The sequence below is a fragment of the Phoca vitulina genome, unplaced genomic scaffold (genome assembly GCF_004348235.1).
Source record: "Phoca vitulina isolate PV1807 unplaced genomic scaffold, GSC_HSeal_1.0 scaffold1, whole genome shotgun sequence".
NCBI lineage: Eukaryota > Metazoa > Chordata > Mammalia > Carnivora > Phocidae > Phoca > Phoca vitulina.
In genome coordinates, this window is record NW_022589704.1 from 101,322,935 (window position 1) to 101,339,613 (window position 16,679).

The window sequence follows — 16,679 nt, forward strand, 5'->3', positions numbered from 1 at the left end:
AGTTACTGAGCTTATCTCTTTACCTCCCTTCACATGCAAGCAAAGTATCTTCCAAATGTTTTAAGGAGGATACTTTCCATGTTTCTTGAAGGCTTTTTCCTCTAGTTGTATTTTGCTTTTCTTTCTTTTTTTTTTTAATTTTTTAAAAAGATTTTATTTATTTATTTGACAGAGAGAGAGAACACAAGTAGGCAGAGCGGCAGGCAGAGAGAGAGGGAGAAGCAGCTCCCCGCTGAGCAGGGAGCCCGATGTGGGGTTCAATCCCAGGACCCTGGGATCATGACCTGAGCCAAAGGCAGATGCTTAACCGACTGAGCCACCCAGGCACCCCTGTATTTTGCTTTTCAAGAACTAAAAAACTGTGCCTTGATAGCCCATCCCACCAGCATCTTTTACTACCCCAGCACTCAGTGTTCTATGGGGAAAGTTTGGAGCTTTGTATTCTCTAGTCATTCAGGATAGTCCATGTAGCTGTCAAAATCCCTGCTGGTTTCTCCTTCCGCTAGTGCCCAACACTCAGTCTGGACACTGACTCAGCAAATGGACTCATGGAAGAAAAGGCTTAGTAATCCCAACTCACCTAGTGAGAGTTTTTCCTTCCCAGTAGGTTTGCTGCTACCTACTGCATTCTACCCAGAAGTAGAACCTCTCTGGATGCTTCATTTTCATTGCTACCTATCACAAAACTATCCTTACAAAGAAGGTGGAGAAATGCAAAAATGTGATCACAACAATAATTCAATTCAGCAGATATTTTAACTAGCTGAATAGCTCCAGTGGTCTACCGAAGTATTTTTCTTTCTCTATCATGCTAAGGAATTAATGCCTCCCTTCCATACAGGGAGATTTAAATTTTAAGATGATCATGGCTCAAGCAATGTTTTACTCAACAAAATAATTGTCAATACTGGTGCTTCAGCCATCTGATATGAGTTGAAGGGGGAAAAAAGGTATGTTTGGACATGAGATCTTAATGTCATCTTTCGATCTTTCTTACTTAGCAACTACTGCCTCCATCTGTTTTTCAGGTTGGCTCAGGATGTGAAGGAACAGTAGAGTAACTGAAAGGCAGTGAGTTTGGATCAGGTAAAGCCTTCCTTTTAAATTCCTGTGTCACTTTCAGGAAGCTACCTAACCTCTCAAGTTCTGGTTTCCTCCTTTATAAAATAAGACATGCCTACCTCCTAGGGCTGTTGTAAGAATTATATTAAAGTACCCCAGACACAGGAAACAATCTACACATTGTCCTCATTGGTCTTCACTGGTCCCCAATTTACCCTTATGCAAATTAAGATGGTGCCAACCTTCCAGAGTTGTTTTGATTCTGCAGTTAAAAATTAGACCATGAAGAAGGGATTTATAAACGCAAAATGCTGTGCAAAGAGATTTGGTGTCTGTGTTAGAGATGGCTCTTTGGGTGGCTGAGCCACCAAGTGACTGGTCTCATAGAAAAGTCCAAAGGCCTTCCTGGTTAATTTTTGTTTCTAGGGCCTCTTCCCTGTCAGTGCATCCTCAAGTCCACCTGTCTTCAAAGCGTTGCAGGGTGCCATCTCCGGTGGGAAGCCTGCTCGGAGCTGACCAAGCTGGGACCGAGTGTGCTGGTACCTCAGCGCACCCTCAGGGCCCAGGGAGCTACCGCTGTCCACCTAATCGCTAGGATATGCCCACCCAGTCCCATTAGGTTGCCACATGGTGCAGTGCTTGGAATCCCAAAACGCAGCGATCAAATCCCACCTCTGCTTGACTAGCTTGTGTGACCCTGGGCAAGTCCCTTAAACTTTCCGCCATCAATTTCCTCATCCATGACCCGGGGATACAATAATACCTACTGCTGGACTAAAGACTAAAGGAAAATAACAACAGGAAGCCTGGGGTACCTAGGAGATACCCGTGATTGACAACTCTCACTCTGACCGGGTCCCTGGCACCTCCTGCAGCCATGTGCCCAGCTCTGTGCCGGCTCAGCGCCAACATTCCCCTTTTCCCGGCGGCCGAATCCCTTTCCTGGGCCCACGCTCCCTAAAGATGGCGCCTCCCTGCTCCCCCACCTCCCAGGCAGCAGAGGGCGCCGCTCGCGGGGGCCCGGCCAGGGGCCGGCAGAGCCAATGGGAGTGCGGGAAGGCGGTGGAGGAGCCAATGGGCACGGCGGCGGGGCGGGCCGAGCGCTCCTCTCTGAATGCCGGGAGCGTCGGGGCTCCTGGCCCGGCCTGCACTTTGCCGGCGGGGCTTGGGCAGGGCGCCAGGGCCGCCAGTGGCCTCCACCCAGCTTCCCAGCCCGGAGAGCGTGAATAAATTAGGCTATTCTTAGTAGGGCCTGAAAAGGAGCCCTTTCTGTCTAATAAGAAAGACAAAGTTTTGCCAGTATCTGTTTCTCAAACCCAAACAGTATGGTTATGTAGGTCTCCGGGTTCCGTGGTGGGGGAACCCAAGCAGCCCGGGGTGCTGAGTGCCCCAAGGGGCTGCTCGGCCAGAAACCAGGGGGTCTCTGCTCTGCTAGGCTTTGGAGAGGAGAACAGATCATCTCTGGGGTCGGGGCAAACAGGCGTGCGGGCCGCAGGAGCCTGCCTGTGGAGGGCCCAGCTCGGGCCGCCATCGGCCCCACGGACCTCAGGACATCTGCCCCCACCCTGCCTGGGGCCCGGCTAATTCTGGGTCCATTGGACCACCTCTGTGCACTCTTCACCCACCGCCCCTACTTCTGGCCTCCTCTCTGCTCCTCACTCACACCCAGCCCCCACTCACCCGGTTTTCCCGCCTAGCTGCTCCTTCTCATCCCTCAGGCCTCGGCTTCCCTGAGCACCCATCTGCAAGAGAGCTCTTCCTCCCCATCACTCTCCATCACATGGTCCTGCATGTCCTTTACAGTGCTTATCCCAACATGAAATCATTCATTCATCTGGTCATTGTCTACTCCCCAGCCAGGGGAGGTTGTCAGCTCCACCAGGGCAGGGAGCATGATGTCTGGTTCACTCGTGTACCCGCAACACAGAGTAGACCCTCAACAAACGGATGTTGAATGAGTGAATACAAAATATGGTCCTTAAATGCCCAAGACCCTTCTGGGACTATTCTTGTTGCAGATTGATGAGTCCAACCAACGACCTTATTCTCCACACCCAACTGGAGAAATACCCATGGTTGGTGGAAAAGGTAGGGGGGGATCCTCTACTAAACACCAGCATGAGAGAGGCTGGGGCCCAAACATGTCTGTATGGCTCTCTCTCATACAAGGAAAACAAGGGAAAGCTCCGGCCAACATCTCAGAACTTGGGAATTTTCTAGAGCTTTTGTGAACTAGGTGTTCAGAAATCCCTGAATATCTTATTGATATTTTGTTGAATTGAGAGAGTCTACACCTGGCAAAATAATAAGGAAAATGACCCTGATATATTGAGTTCCTGTACCAGGCATGTTCCCTGTCTTAGCTCAGCCTGCTGAAATGAAATACCACAGGATGGATGGCTTAAATAAGAGACATTTATTTCTCACAGGTCTGGAGGCTGGGAAGTCCCAGATCAAGGTGCTAGCAGATTCAGTTCCTGAAGAGACCCACATCCTGGCTGACAGATGGCCACTTTCTCTCTGTGTCCTCACATGGAGAAAGACAGAGAGAAGCAAGGTCTCTGGTGTCTTTTCTTATAAAGGCACTAATTCCATCATGCGGGCCCCACACTCATGACGTCATTTAAACCTAATTATGTCCCACAGGCCCTACCTCCAAGTACCATCACATAGGGGGTTAGGGTTTCAACATATGAATTGGGTTGCGGGGGAACACAAGCACGCAGTTCGTAACCCTCCCTACATCAACTATAATCTCTACAGAAATACCACAACGTGGGTGATTAATCTCATTTAGTAGCACTCTGAGGTGCAGGGAGGCAATGGGGGAGACTTACTCAAGGTCACACAGTGAAACCAAAGGTCAGTGGCCTCTTTCTGCAGTAAGCTGCCCCCCCAAAACCTGCCGGCTAACCCCTATCACACAGAGATCACACAACAGGCCCTGGGGTCTGGTCGGCCTGGCCGCTAAATAATAGAATTTGTTGCTGAAAAAAAAACTCAGAAAAATAACATCCTGGATTGGATGGAACCTTTTGCCCTAAGCATCCCATTTTGGATTTGCTCATTTATTTCTCCATCCCACAAAGACTGGTGAGTATATAGCAGTGTTCAAGAGAGCTGACACTGGGTAGGGAGTAGACAATGAAGAGACAAACTAATAATTCCACGTGGGGTTAAGTATCATAAAGGAAATATACAGAGTGGTGAGTATAGAGCAATGAGGAGGGAGGGCTCCCCTGCGTGTGGGTGGTCAGGAGGGCCCTTAGGAACAGGTGACAGGACAGAGACTCCTAGAGGGACAGAGCTTGATGACTCTCAGCACAACTGCTCCTGAATTTCAGAATCACACCTGTGGAGCCTGAGACCCTCTACTCGGAAGGGGACTCCAGGTGGGCCCCACAGCACAAGGCCCAGCAAGATCCCAGCACCTGCTGCTTCTGTGCCCACAGTGTCTCCCCAACCTCCACCTTCCCCACAAGGGCCACCCCCCACACACACACCTCCCCTTTGTTTCTTTCTTTATTTTACCACATCTGAGGAGTTTTTAATGGGAGAAAAGGCCTAGGAATGGGGTTGTCTGAGGACAAGGAAAAGAGCCACTTGCTGTGATGAATGTTCTTGAAAAGCAATTTCTTTTTTCACAGGTAGCTCGCTGGGCTTGGGAACAAAAGTGCTTTGGCTGCCTATCAAATACTAACAGAGGCTAACTGTTTTCTCGGCGCTTCTCTCTCCCCACACACGCACATGCTCACTCGAGCCTCTCCCGACGCATGACAGAGCAACATCAAGTTCAAGGGCTCTGGGGGGGGGGGGGTCTCCTCCCAGGATAAGTGGCGGCTATTTTCACGGTGCCCAAGGACCTTCCTCCCGACCCCCCTTCTCTGCTCATTTGTTCCCAAGCAGCGACCACACTGCAAGGACGTCTTCTCTGTCCTGCTGGGAGAGGAAAGAGAGGCTCCCCAGGAAATCAGAGAGCAGGTGGGAATCCTGAAAATGCTAATGCCACCCACAGTAGCCAGGAGCTCAAACGGGGTCTCCCCGAAGTTTAGCAGGAGGGGAAATAATCCTGCAACTTTGCCCTGGGGCTCCAACCACATCCCCCCCGACCAGAGACGCCATATTCACCTTGTGAGGCCTCATTTCTCGGTTGTCCTCAGTTTACCCAGGCAAGATCTTTTCCCCCTAAGGATGGACTCTCAGGCCTCATAGTGCATCTGTGGGGAACACCTCCCAGATGGTGCTGACACAGAGGCCACTGATGTTCCTAAGTTGCCAGGACCCTGCTTTTGCCAAATGATGGTTGTGCCTGGCTATCTGAGAGAGTATTTTAAATCCTTGGGGAATATGACAGCTAAAGCAAAACAAGGGATTATGTTTCCAGCTGGGCCCACGCAGAACTGGTGAAAAATTACAGTGTCTGAAACTGACTGTTATAAGAGTGTGAGTTTCAGCAATAATTTCAGGAAGCCGGAAGTCTCCTGCTAGCGCACATCCTGGAAGGAAGACGGGACCGAACTCTACCTCTCTCCTGCTCCCCTCTGAGTTGATTCCTGCTTTTAGATTTGTCAGAGGGACAGTCATCAGAAACAAGAGGCCGGCTGGGGGGTGACTCAGCCCGGACAGGCAAGTAGACTTCACTGTCTAATCATATTACAGATGTGTCTGGAAACATGACTTCACTTCCGCAGCAGAGTGCTGGAATTAGGGATTTGGGTTTGTTCTCCCGAAGAGGGAGTGACATTTCTCATCTCAGTCATAGGGCAGAGGCCTGTATCCCCTACAAAAAGAACTTGAGACAAGTAGCAGGGTGTGGGCTTCCTTTTGCCCACTCTGCCAGCCCCGATTCTGGAGCTTGGACCGGTCTCTGGACTAAGGCCCCCAACTCCAAATTCTGACAGTGGCTGCAGAGGCAGGGCAGGGAAGGGTCAAGCCTGTGTTCTCCTCCTTCCTTCTGGGACTGTGGGAGCCAGCCTCCAAAGATGGCCTCCAATGAGGTTCGTGTCCTTGCGGCTAGCTTTTGACTAGTAGAATGTGACAGAAGCGATGCTTGTACTTCTGAAGTTAAGTCATAAAAAGCCTTGCGATTCTGCCAGGGTCTCCCGGGTTATGCATCTGGAAGTAGCCAGACTCCATGTAAGAAGTCTGACTTCCCCGAGACCGCCATGCTGGGAGGAAGTCTACACAGCAGGGGCACGTGGAAAGAGAGCTGCCCGGCTAGTCCCCATTCTCTCAGCCACCCAGCTGGGGTACAGACAGGCTATGTTGGGTGACCTGTCCAACTGAGCCTCAGCCCTCCAGCTCAGCCCACCCTCCAACTCCAGCCACAAGAGAGACCCTAATAGAAAATGGCCCAACTGAGCCCAGTCAACTCATGAAAGAAAACAAATGCTATAGTAAGCCAGGAAGTTTCAGAGTGCTTTGTAATGCAGCAAGAGAAAGCCAGAACAGAGATCCTGGCATGGCGAAAGAAGAGGTTTGCAAAGAATTTCCCAGTCTAGCTGACCAATGGTTCAAGCACTGGTTTTCAAACCGGCTCAGCTAAGGAATCTTCTGTCCATTGAAATCATAATCAGAACTGTGATATGCAGCAGAAATAAAAGCACAGTGGCTCTCTTTTTGAAAAGGTGGGAGGCCCTGACCAATCTCTCCTTTTCCCACATGCCCCTGCAGCTGCCCCTGGGAAATGAATGAGACCTCCACCTAATCCCCAGGTGAATCCCCAGGACTCTCATTCTTATTCTCTTTTCTTTCTTTCCTAAAAACCAAAGACAAAAACAAAACAAAACAAAAAACAAAAACAAGGAACAAAAAACAACCCACAACACTTTCTTCATCCACACTCCCCTGGTCCAGAGGGGATCCTGGCCACACCCTGGAGTTGTGCCCACAGTGGTCTTGATGGGCCTCCTGGACCTCTAAAGGTTACACACTCTGAGGACCTTCCTTTTCTCAGAAAGTGGGAGATGCCCCCCGGGTGGCTCCAGCATCCATTGTTCTCTGGCAACACCCTGCCTTCCTTCACCAAAAGACACCAGGGTCATGGTCTGGCTGGCCCTCCTGAGATGCTAGGACACCTCTTCTGCCAAAAGACATGGTTATCAAGAGACATTGTTATCATCCTCTGCTTCCAGCCCACCATTTAGGTAGAAAAGAGACAAGTATATACAATCTCTGTTGTCCTAAGGGAGAAACTGAGGCCCAGAGAGGTTGACCCTCTCTGTAAAGCAGGAGTAGAGATCTTCCCAGCCCCAGTCCAAGCCTCTCTTCCCAGCAGCATTAGCTGATCCACCACCCCTGTGTGCATGAAGGCAGTGGCCATAGGCCTGAAGAGAGGGTACACTTCTCCTCCAAAGCCAAGCCAAGCTGTACCCCTGCTTTTCCTGCAGACCTCACCAGGCACGGCCCCCTCCCCACCTGGCTTATCCTGGCTGAAGCTGGAGCCTGTGAGTCCTTCCAGGACCAGGCGATGACCCAATAGCCAGGGCCCCCCCACCCCAAGACAGTATGTACTGCATAGATCTTGTGCCCTTTTCATCCTTATCGCCAGTGCCCCCAAACTCTGTCTGCTCATCTTCTCAGGGAGAGCGAGCACTTGCCTAATAAGCACTTAACTGGTCTCCAAAGCCAAGGTTTGTTCCAATGGGTTTGACTTTCAACCTCCCCATGTCTCCTTGAAAAGATGAACCGCGCTTTTGTACCACAGGACATGCCAGGAATAGCTCACATAGACTGCTTTCGAGAGGGGGGTTCATGAGGAAGAGGCCACAGAGAAGGCAGACATCTGAAAGGTGCCATTAAGATGATGAACGCCTTTTTCCATGGTGCCTTGGGCAAGGCGTTGAGCTTTATTATTCATCTCTTCCACGGGGAGGTCACGGTGTGAGAGTATCCTGTGCTCCTTTGGCCAGGACGCGTGCTCTGGGACCACACTCACATGCTTGGAAATGGAGGATGCAGAGCAGGGCCTCAGAATGCTCTGTTTCTGGCGAGCTCAGTGCATCCCTGCCTGAAAGCAGGGCTTGGGCAAAACAGACTAGGGTCCCTTGCAGGCCACTGTGGCCATGTCACAGCCACCATCCCCTCTCCCCACCATCACATTTCCCCCAAACCCGCAGATTCCCATGCTCCCTTCGGCAGCACATATACTAAAATTGGAACGATACCGAGATTAGCATGGCCCTTGGGGCAAGGGTGACACGGAAGCCAGCAGATTCTCCCCATGGTCTGCTACTTCCCATCAAGGGAAAAATCCCAACAGCTAAGCCAGAGTTCTGACCAATTTAGAAAGGTCTGAACACACTACACTAACAACAATAACGACCGATGACCCAGTCACTGTAATGACCAAGGGCTGTGTCAGGTGCTCGACATTTCCTGCAAAGCAGTGTTGGCCATCTTGCTTGCCCAGAGACTCAGAGAAGTTGGGAAACTTGCTGCTGTGTAAGTAACAGCAGAGCTGGGATTGGAAACCATGTCTGTAGGCTCCAAAGCTTGCCATACCCTTTCCATTAGCGACATTGCTCGTGTGATCGAGAGGGTGAGACTTTGCTGTGACAGAAACAAGAGGCTGGATTCAAGGCCTGGGAGGAACTGGGTCAGTCTGAACCAAATAAGAGGGCAGCACCCTCTGCCTCCAAACCAGCATTCCCTGGCAGGCCCCAGGCAGATGTGGAGGAGGAGGAGCCTGGGAGGTCCTTGGGGAGTCCCCAGTGCCCCCTTCTGGGACCAGTGGGGAGGGAAGGGAATTAGGAGCTGAGGCCCTACTGTGATAGGACCATTGCCGTAGGATCTTGGTGATCCTTAGAAAAAGCCCATGAGATGGGTATTGCTTCACCCATTTCACAGATGGGGAAATAGAGGCTCAGCAGGCTCAAAGAATCCAAGACGTGCAGAGTCCATGCCAGACCTGTTAACTGCAAGGACTGTGTTTTCCCACTCCTACCCCATGCCACCTCTGCATGGAAAGAGGCTGACTTTGGCCCCAGCAGGACCCAACTTGCTGTTAACCAGTGCTGGGTATCAACCTCTCGAGGCACTGACCAAACAAGACCAGGTGATAGCTGGCTTGCACCTGAATCACCTTCCGGATCATATGGGATCCCATGGGTATGATTTTGTGATCGAAAAGAACAATTTTTAATTTTCTCAGTGTCCAGAGGTGGGTTCTGCCGCTGTGCTTAAAAATTCCTTTTTCCTCTTTTGGTATGTTAAACCTCCCCTGAAATATTATAATTATCCATGTTTACACTATCGGCTAGCTTTTTAAGGTCTTTCTGTGTAAATACAGCAAAGATAAATTTCAGGCGAACTCCCGTCTGAATTACTCCAAGCCTGAAATGCTGCGGGGTCCATGTGAATGGGCTTCAACGGTACCGAGTCTCGAGAGGAGGAATACATTACCCCTGACCTTTCCAAGAGCAGCTCCATGGCAAGCCCCATCCACTGGGAAGCTGTCTGATTGGACGAGGCTCTCCACGTCGCCCACCTGGCTCTGTGACCCGAGGCTCGCTCCTGGAACCTGGAGGTGAGCTCGTGCTCCAAAAATGGCAGACACATGCCAGAGCCTGCTCCTGAATCTGTGCTAGATGTCTTCAGTTTGCAGCCTGGGGCCTCCCTTTGCCCACCCTGCTCTCTGCCCTGGAACAGAGCCCTGTCTGGTTGGAACCAACGGGTTGGGTTTGGCCATGGGAAGCCTCATTGGGAGATGGGAGGGAGGACATTGAGATGGGGGTATTTCTTTCTCGTGGCTTCTGTCCCAGCTGATGCGAGATCTGCGAAGGCTAGCAATGCTCTCCACGGTCTCATTGACTCCCTCCCCTCACCCCCCCTTCTGGGTGGTCAAGGCCCCTCCGACCAGCCTCAGGCTGTAACACTAATCCTTGTGGTTTCCTTACACGCTCTCCAGGCTTCTGTGGCACCTCTGGTAGACTCTCCTTATGGTGCATTTGCCATCTCTTTCCTGACCCAGGCGAGTCTTTGCCAAGGAGCACTGCTAATAGTCATAAGAGCTACCATTTACAGAGAGACTTCTGCGGGCAGTCATTTTACCTGTGTGCCTCAGCTTCATTCTTACAGCGACTCTCAAAGGAAGGTATCCCCACTCTTCAGATGAGGAAACCAAAGTGGCAGAGGCTAAGTATCTTATCCCATGTGCTGGCTGGTGAGTGAGGAAGCAGAGTCAGAGACAAGCACGTCCTGCTCAGAAGCTCAAGCACTTTCTGCCGAGCTGCACAGCCTCCTGGTGGAACCATGGTCACACATGGTAGCCTCACAGGGTCCCGTCACAGCCGCCACCCCTGTTGTCAGCCATTCTCGTCCAAGTCCCAAAGTGACACTCTTCTAGGCACCCCTACTTCAACTCAAGATGTCTGACCACCTTGGTCTTCTCCCAAGACAACAGTCACCATTGTGCCCCATCAGTGCCACAGTTGAGGCCCCTCACTTGACCAAAATTACTGTCCAGCTAAGAAGCAGGACATTCTGAACCCAACCATCTTGGCCTCCTCTCCACTTATGTTTCTGGGCCTCCCTCTCATTTGACTTTCTGGTCTTTTCCTCTCATCACAAGCCTCATACTTCTCTCTCTTCCCCTATGTTTCTCCATTTCACAAAATTGTTCATGAATTTCTGATAGATGAACAAAGAAAAGGTATAACTACCTACTTTTTAGAGAATTAATAAAGACTATCAACCAGTAGAAATAATCAGCCCAAAGTACATCAACATCAACATAATCAGCACTGGAGGAAAAAAATAAATGACTAACAACTATAACCTTCCTTGTGAAGTTTGGATCTGCACCATTTCCAAGAGAAATTGAAGTTGGTAAAATTAATGGCTAAACACATACACACACACACACACAATAACAGAAGAAAAATTATAAATGGACAAAAAACTGATCGGTGAATTAGTTGTAAAATTTTGTTATAAAAATTAACCAAAAAAGAACTTATTTTGGGGTGCTGGGGTGGTTCAGTCGGTTAAGTGTCTGACTCAGGTCATGATCTCAGGGTCATGGGATTGGTCCTCTCATGCTGGGATGGAGCCTGCTTAAGATGCTCTCTCTCCCTCTCCCTCTGCCCACTGCCCCCAACTCCCGCTCACATGCTCTCTCACTCTAGGTCTATCTCTCTCTCAAAAAAAAGAAAAGAACTTATTTAACTAATATAATCTCAATAAAATAAGAAAAAATAACAGAAATTATAATTATACTATATAAAAACCTATAATTAAATTGGCATGGTATTTGGTCTGAAAAATAGTTTCACAATAAGATTGCATCAGTGTTTTGCATAATCCCATTAAAATGTAAATATCCAAAGAGTTTATGGGTCAAAATAACCTCAGTATTAAAGGGGCAGAGTCAAAATGTCAGAGCCAAAAGGCTAAGAACATAACGCCCCATCTCACCCTCAAAGGGCCCCACGTACCTTGCACGGCCACAACTTCGGCCCAAATCTCTACCCCAGCCCATTTCCTGCATCCTGGCCTGTTCCCCAGCCATGCCCCATCCAGTGTCTGACCTGCAGACCATTTCCGCTTCACAACCTCCTCTCACCCTCTGCCTCCTAATATCTCCCAGTTTTCCTGGCCTGGACTGGTCCTCTCCTCTCTGACTGTGATTGGAACACTCTCTTGGCCTCTTACCACCAACTGCTCAGGCCCAGGCAAGCCCCAGTGACCTCTAAGAGATGTTAGCCCAGAAATCATGGTTCCCACCAGCTTCCCTCCCAGCCTGGCCCACTCATCACTGCCCCCAGAAGCCTCCTGGATGTCATGCACACAAAATCCCAGAGACCCATCCAGGGCACCAGAGCCACAGTGACGGAGCCATGAAGACTCTTTGAGAACATCAACAAAAACAAAGCTGCATGTCTTGAGTACCTACCACATGTTAGACATTCTTAAGTACATTACATGTGTTACTTCTAAGCTTCAAATAAATCTTGCAGTGGCTATTAACCCCTTCTTTCAGAGAGATAACAGAGGCTCAGAAAGATTGAATAATTGCCTAAGACCACCCAGTTATTAAAAGATGGGGGTGAAGGTGAACCCATACCTAACCGGATTCTGAAGTCCATTATCATCTCCACTTTGGTGATGGCAGACTCCTGCTGAGAACAACCAGCAAAGTGGAGAGACAGAAAGTAAACATCTGTCAGAAGCCTTCAGAGAGCTTCCAAACAGGGAGGGCCCGGGGTGCCAAGACTGAGAATGGAGGGGAGCCCAGAGTGGTGACCCCACCGTGGGGCCACTCCCCTGCAGGAGGTCCTAAAGACACTGAGAGCGTGAGTGAGATGTGGGGTCAGGCTTCACAGGGGTCTGGGACAAATATTGGAATTCTGGGCCCACTAAGGATGTGCTGGTAAACATCCCAGGCATCCCAGGCTTTGAGCCCCAAAGGACTACACCCTAAGAGTATTTCCCACTCTCACTGAGTCTGAAGCCCAACATTTGTTGGGTTATGGTGATCCAGGATTGTGGGGCCCCTAGCCTCAGAGGCTGCCACAACCAAATATAAATCTTTCCTAAAAAATTATAACATCATCCATGATGAGTAAGCTCTAGAGATCTGCTCTACAACACTGTACCTGTAGTCAACAGTACTGTATTGTACACTTAAAAATTTGTTAAGAGGGTAGATCTGATGTTGTGTGTTGTTACCACAATATAATAATTTTAAAAAATTGTAACCTCATCCAGGATCTCAAATTAACACTGTTTAAAATACTGTGTCTGAGGTGGCCACCTGGGTGGCTCAGTTAAGCGTCTGCTTAGGTCATGATCTCAAGGTCCTGGGATTGAGCCCGCATTAGGCTCCCTGCTCAATGCGGAGCCTGCTTCTCCCTCTCTGGCTCCCCCTGCTTGTGCTCTCTCTCTCTCTTCCTCTCTCTGTCAAATAAATAAATAAAATATTTATAAATAAATAAATAAATAAATAAAATACCATGTCTGGCGTGGAACAAAAAATAATGAGGTTTTGAATAGGTCAGATGACATAATCAAAAGCTAGGAGAAACAATGAAGACAACAGACCCACGGTAGATCCAGATGGTAGTATGATCGGCCACAAACCTTAAGTTTCTGTTAAATATGCTTAAGGAAATGAAAGATTACACTCAATTTTCAGCAGAGCATGCAAACTATTAAAAGTTGAAATTCTAAAACTGAAAAAAAAGGAAATTAAGAGCACACTGGGTAGATTTCAGAAGTAATTAGGCATAGCTGCAAAGAGGATTAGTGAACTGGAAAATACAGTGGAAGAAAATACCCAGAGGAAGGCTCAATGGATGGAACAAATGGAAAAGAACATAGGAGAAAGGTGGGATACAGTAAAGAAACTAGGCCTATAACTGGAATCTAAGAAGGAGAGAAGAGGGAGAATGGGGCAGAGAGCCATGTGAAGAGAGAAGAGCTGACAATTTTCCCATTTGTGTGCTCTTCCCATTTAATCCATTCCAAATAATTCAAGTTTCTGGGTTCTTTTGTCTTTGCTTTCCCCATCCTATTTCTCTTTTGTTCCTAATTGGTACCTCTTGAGAATAATTATGGCTCAGATATTGGCCATATGCAACATTAATAAATCAGGAGGCAACATTTTCTGGGAGCTTCTGGAAACTATGGGAAGGGATGATCTCCCTTTCCCTGGACAGTAAAGTGTGAGAGCCGGAACAGCAGCAGCTATTTTGTAAGTATAAAAGAGTAGTCTTTGAAGAAAGGTGACGCCATAGACACAGAGAAAGTGGGTCTTTTCTCATTAGATTACACAATTAAGGCATGCCTAAAACCAACAGTGCACACATACACACACATACACACACACACACACCCCTCCCTGTGTGATTATTTGAGGCAATAAATTCCCTTTTAAACCAGCTGAATCATGGGGTGCCGGGGTGGCTCAGCCAGTTAAACATCTGACTCTTGGTTTCAGCTTAAGTCATGATGTCAGGATCCTGGGACTGAGCCCCGTGTTAGGCTCTGTTCTCTGCATGGAGTCTCCTGGAGATTGTGTCCCTCTCCCTCTGCCCCTCTCCTGTTCTTGCTCTCCCTCTCTCTCTAAAATAAAATTTAAAATCTTAAATAAATAAATAAACAAACTGGTTAAATCAATCTGTAGACACTTGCAACTAAAGCTACCCTAATTGAATTAAAATTTTAGAAGTAAAACTACTTTCCAGAAAGTGTGAAACTGTATCTATCCTGATGTGTATGCAAGGGTTTCTGTGTCTCCCCAACATTTAGTGTTGTCATTTTGAAATCTGCTTCTGATAGGCAAAACATTCAAACTTTATCTTTAGTTTTCATTTGCCTATCTAAGATGTCCAGTGCAATTGAATATGTTTATTAGCATTTTAATTCCTCCTCTTATGTACTCTTTCTTTATGGCTATGACTTACTAAGACCTTAGGTTTCCACTTTTCCCCCTTGCTTCCATTGCTCAATTTAATTCAAATAAACAAATGCTTTTTTACAAGCCTCACCAGACTGAGGGCCAGACATTGTGCTGCATGGGGCAAGAGTCATGGAATTGAGGGGGATAGTCTTCTGTCCGGGGGGGCTGATCCTCTGGTAGTGGTGGAAAGACATGGATGCAAACATCTGGACCAAAGGCTAATGACAGGCATGCAGGAAGAGGTATGAGGCTGCATTCATTTGAAGTCTCTTACATTTTATGACAACTGAGTTATTTGTTCCTTGGAATTATTTCCACCATGTAATTTTGGGCTTACTTTGTATTTTCTTTTTTTCTTTTATCTTTCCTTCTTTCCTTTTTTTTTTTTTTTTTTTTTGCTTATTTTTTTTCCTTTTCCTATCTTCATTGTATTGACTGAGTTCTCTTTGTTCAGCTCTGTTCTCCTATTCCACTGGTTTGAAAGTTATACATTCTATTTCTATTCTTTCAGTGCCAACCCTCTATGGTTAACATGTATATCTGGCACTGATCAGGGTCTCTATCCCTCAGCCAAATGATTCATAGAGTCCACAATCATTAAACTTCAATCAACCATTTAACACGTATCACGGTATTGCTGTATACTATTTCACTTCTACCTGATTTTAAACCCTTTCCACAAATTAGGGTTTTTGTCTTTTGTTGTTGTTGTTGTTGTTAGTAATGAATGCTTTTTTTAGACTTATCTACATGCTTACTATTTTCTTTGTTACTTTGTTATTCTTTCCTCTGGATTCCATTTTCCTTGTTATTCAAAACAATCCTTTATGATTTCTCAAATTAGAGGCTGTGAGTAATAAACTCATTCAATCTTTGTTTGAAACTGTCTCTCTCATCCTTATTCATGAATGATTGTTTTGATGGACATCAATGATCGGGTTGACAGAATTTACTTTTCTTCAGTTCTGTGATGATTTTATCCCATTGTCTCCTGGAATCAGTTGTTGCTGCTGAGAAGTCTGCTGTCAGCCTAATTATCATTCTGCTTTCATTACTCTGTCTCTACTCTGTCTACTGTGTTCGTTGTTTTATAATGACATGTCTAGGCATCGATTTATTTCTATTTCACCTGTTTGGAACTTGATGTGCTTCTTCAGTCTTTCATAACTATTTTCTCTTTCTTTTTTTTTTTTTTTTTTTAAGATTTTATTTATTTATTTGAGAGAGAGAATGAGAGACAGAGAGCATGAGAGGGAGGAGGCTCAGAGGGAGAAGCAGACTCCCTGCCGAGCAGGGAGCCGGATGCGGGACTCGATCCCGGGACTCCAGGATCATGACCTGAGCCGAAGGCAGTCGCTTAACCAACTGAGCCACCCAGGCGCCCACTATTTTCTCTTTCTGGAGAGAATATATATCTGGACCACTTTGTCCACAAGTCTCCTAATATCATTGTCACCTTTTCCTTCTCCTTATCTCTTTTGTTGACTTTTTCTCAAACCTACCTACCAACACCCCACTTCTCTCTGCTTAAATGCTCCATTGAGTTGTTCATGTTAATGACTACATTTATTATTTCATGAGATGTATTTGGCTATTGTTCAAATCTCTCATTTTATTTTATGATTGTTTTTTCATTTTATCTTTTTAAATGTTTTGATCATATTTATTTTTGTCTATTTTTGTTCAATTCTAGATTATTTTATTATTTCTAACTCTCAGAATGGGAATCTTCTCTTCACTGATTCTGTTCAGGACTATTTTTAATTGTAAGGACAGAAAATCCCACATAAAACAGACCTAAGCAAAAGTAAGTCCATTGGTTCATATAACTAAAAAGTCTAGGGTTTTATTAGCTTTAGTCACACTTTGGTTCAGGGCTAAAACCCAGGGCCTAATTTCTCTCTTTTTCTGTCCTTTGGATGCACTTCACCTATGTTGGCTCTATTCTCAGACATATGACTCCTCATGGTGTCAAGCTCTTCCATCCTCTCAGATTCATACTGAGCCATCAAGAGAACTTTTTCTGCCAAAGCTTCTACAAAAGTCCCGAGACTGATTCTCGTTGGTCAAGCTTAGGTCATGTGCCCACCTCTGTGCCAGTGATTGTGGTCATGGGAATGAAAAATGCTGATTGGCTTGGCCTGGTGTGGAACCCCACCAACTGACCTCCTATGGAGGAACAGAAATCATCAGATGGGACATGAAGGAAGAAAGG

General features: G+C 47.2%; 1 non-coding gene across 1 annotated transcript; it reads left to right on the forward strand.

Moving 5' to 3' along the window:
* The first annotated feature begins 8,186 nt into the window (after positions 1 to 8,186).
* LOC116638150 lies at positions 8,187 to 8,292 on the forward strand. Its single transcript, XR_004300640.1, has one exon. It is a non-coding gene; the product is annotated as a U6 spliceosomal RNA (small nuclear RNA).
* Positions 8,293 to 16,679: the final 8,387 nt, after the last annotated feature.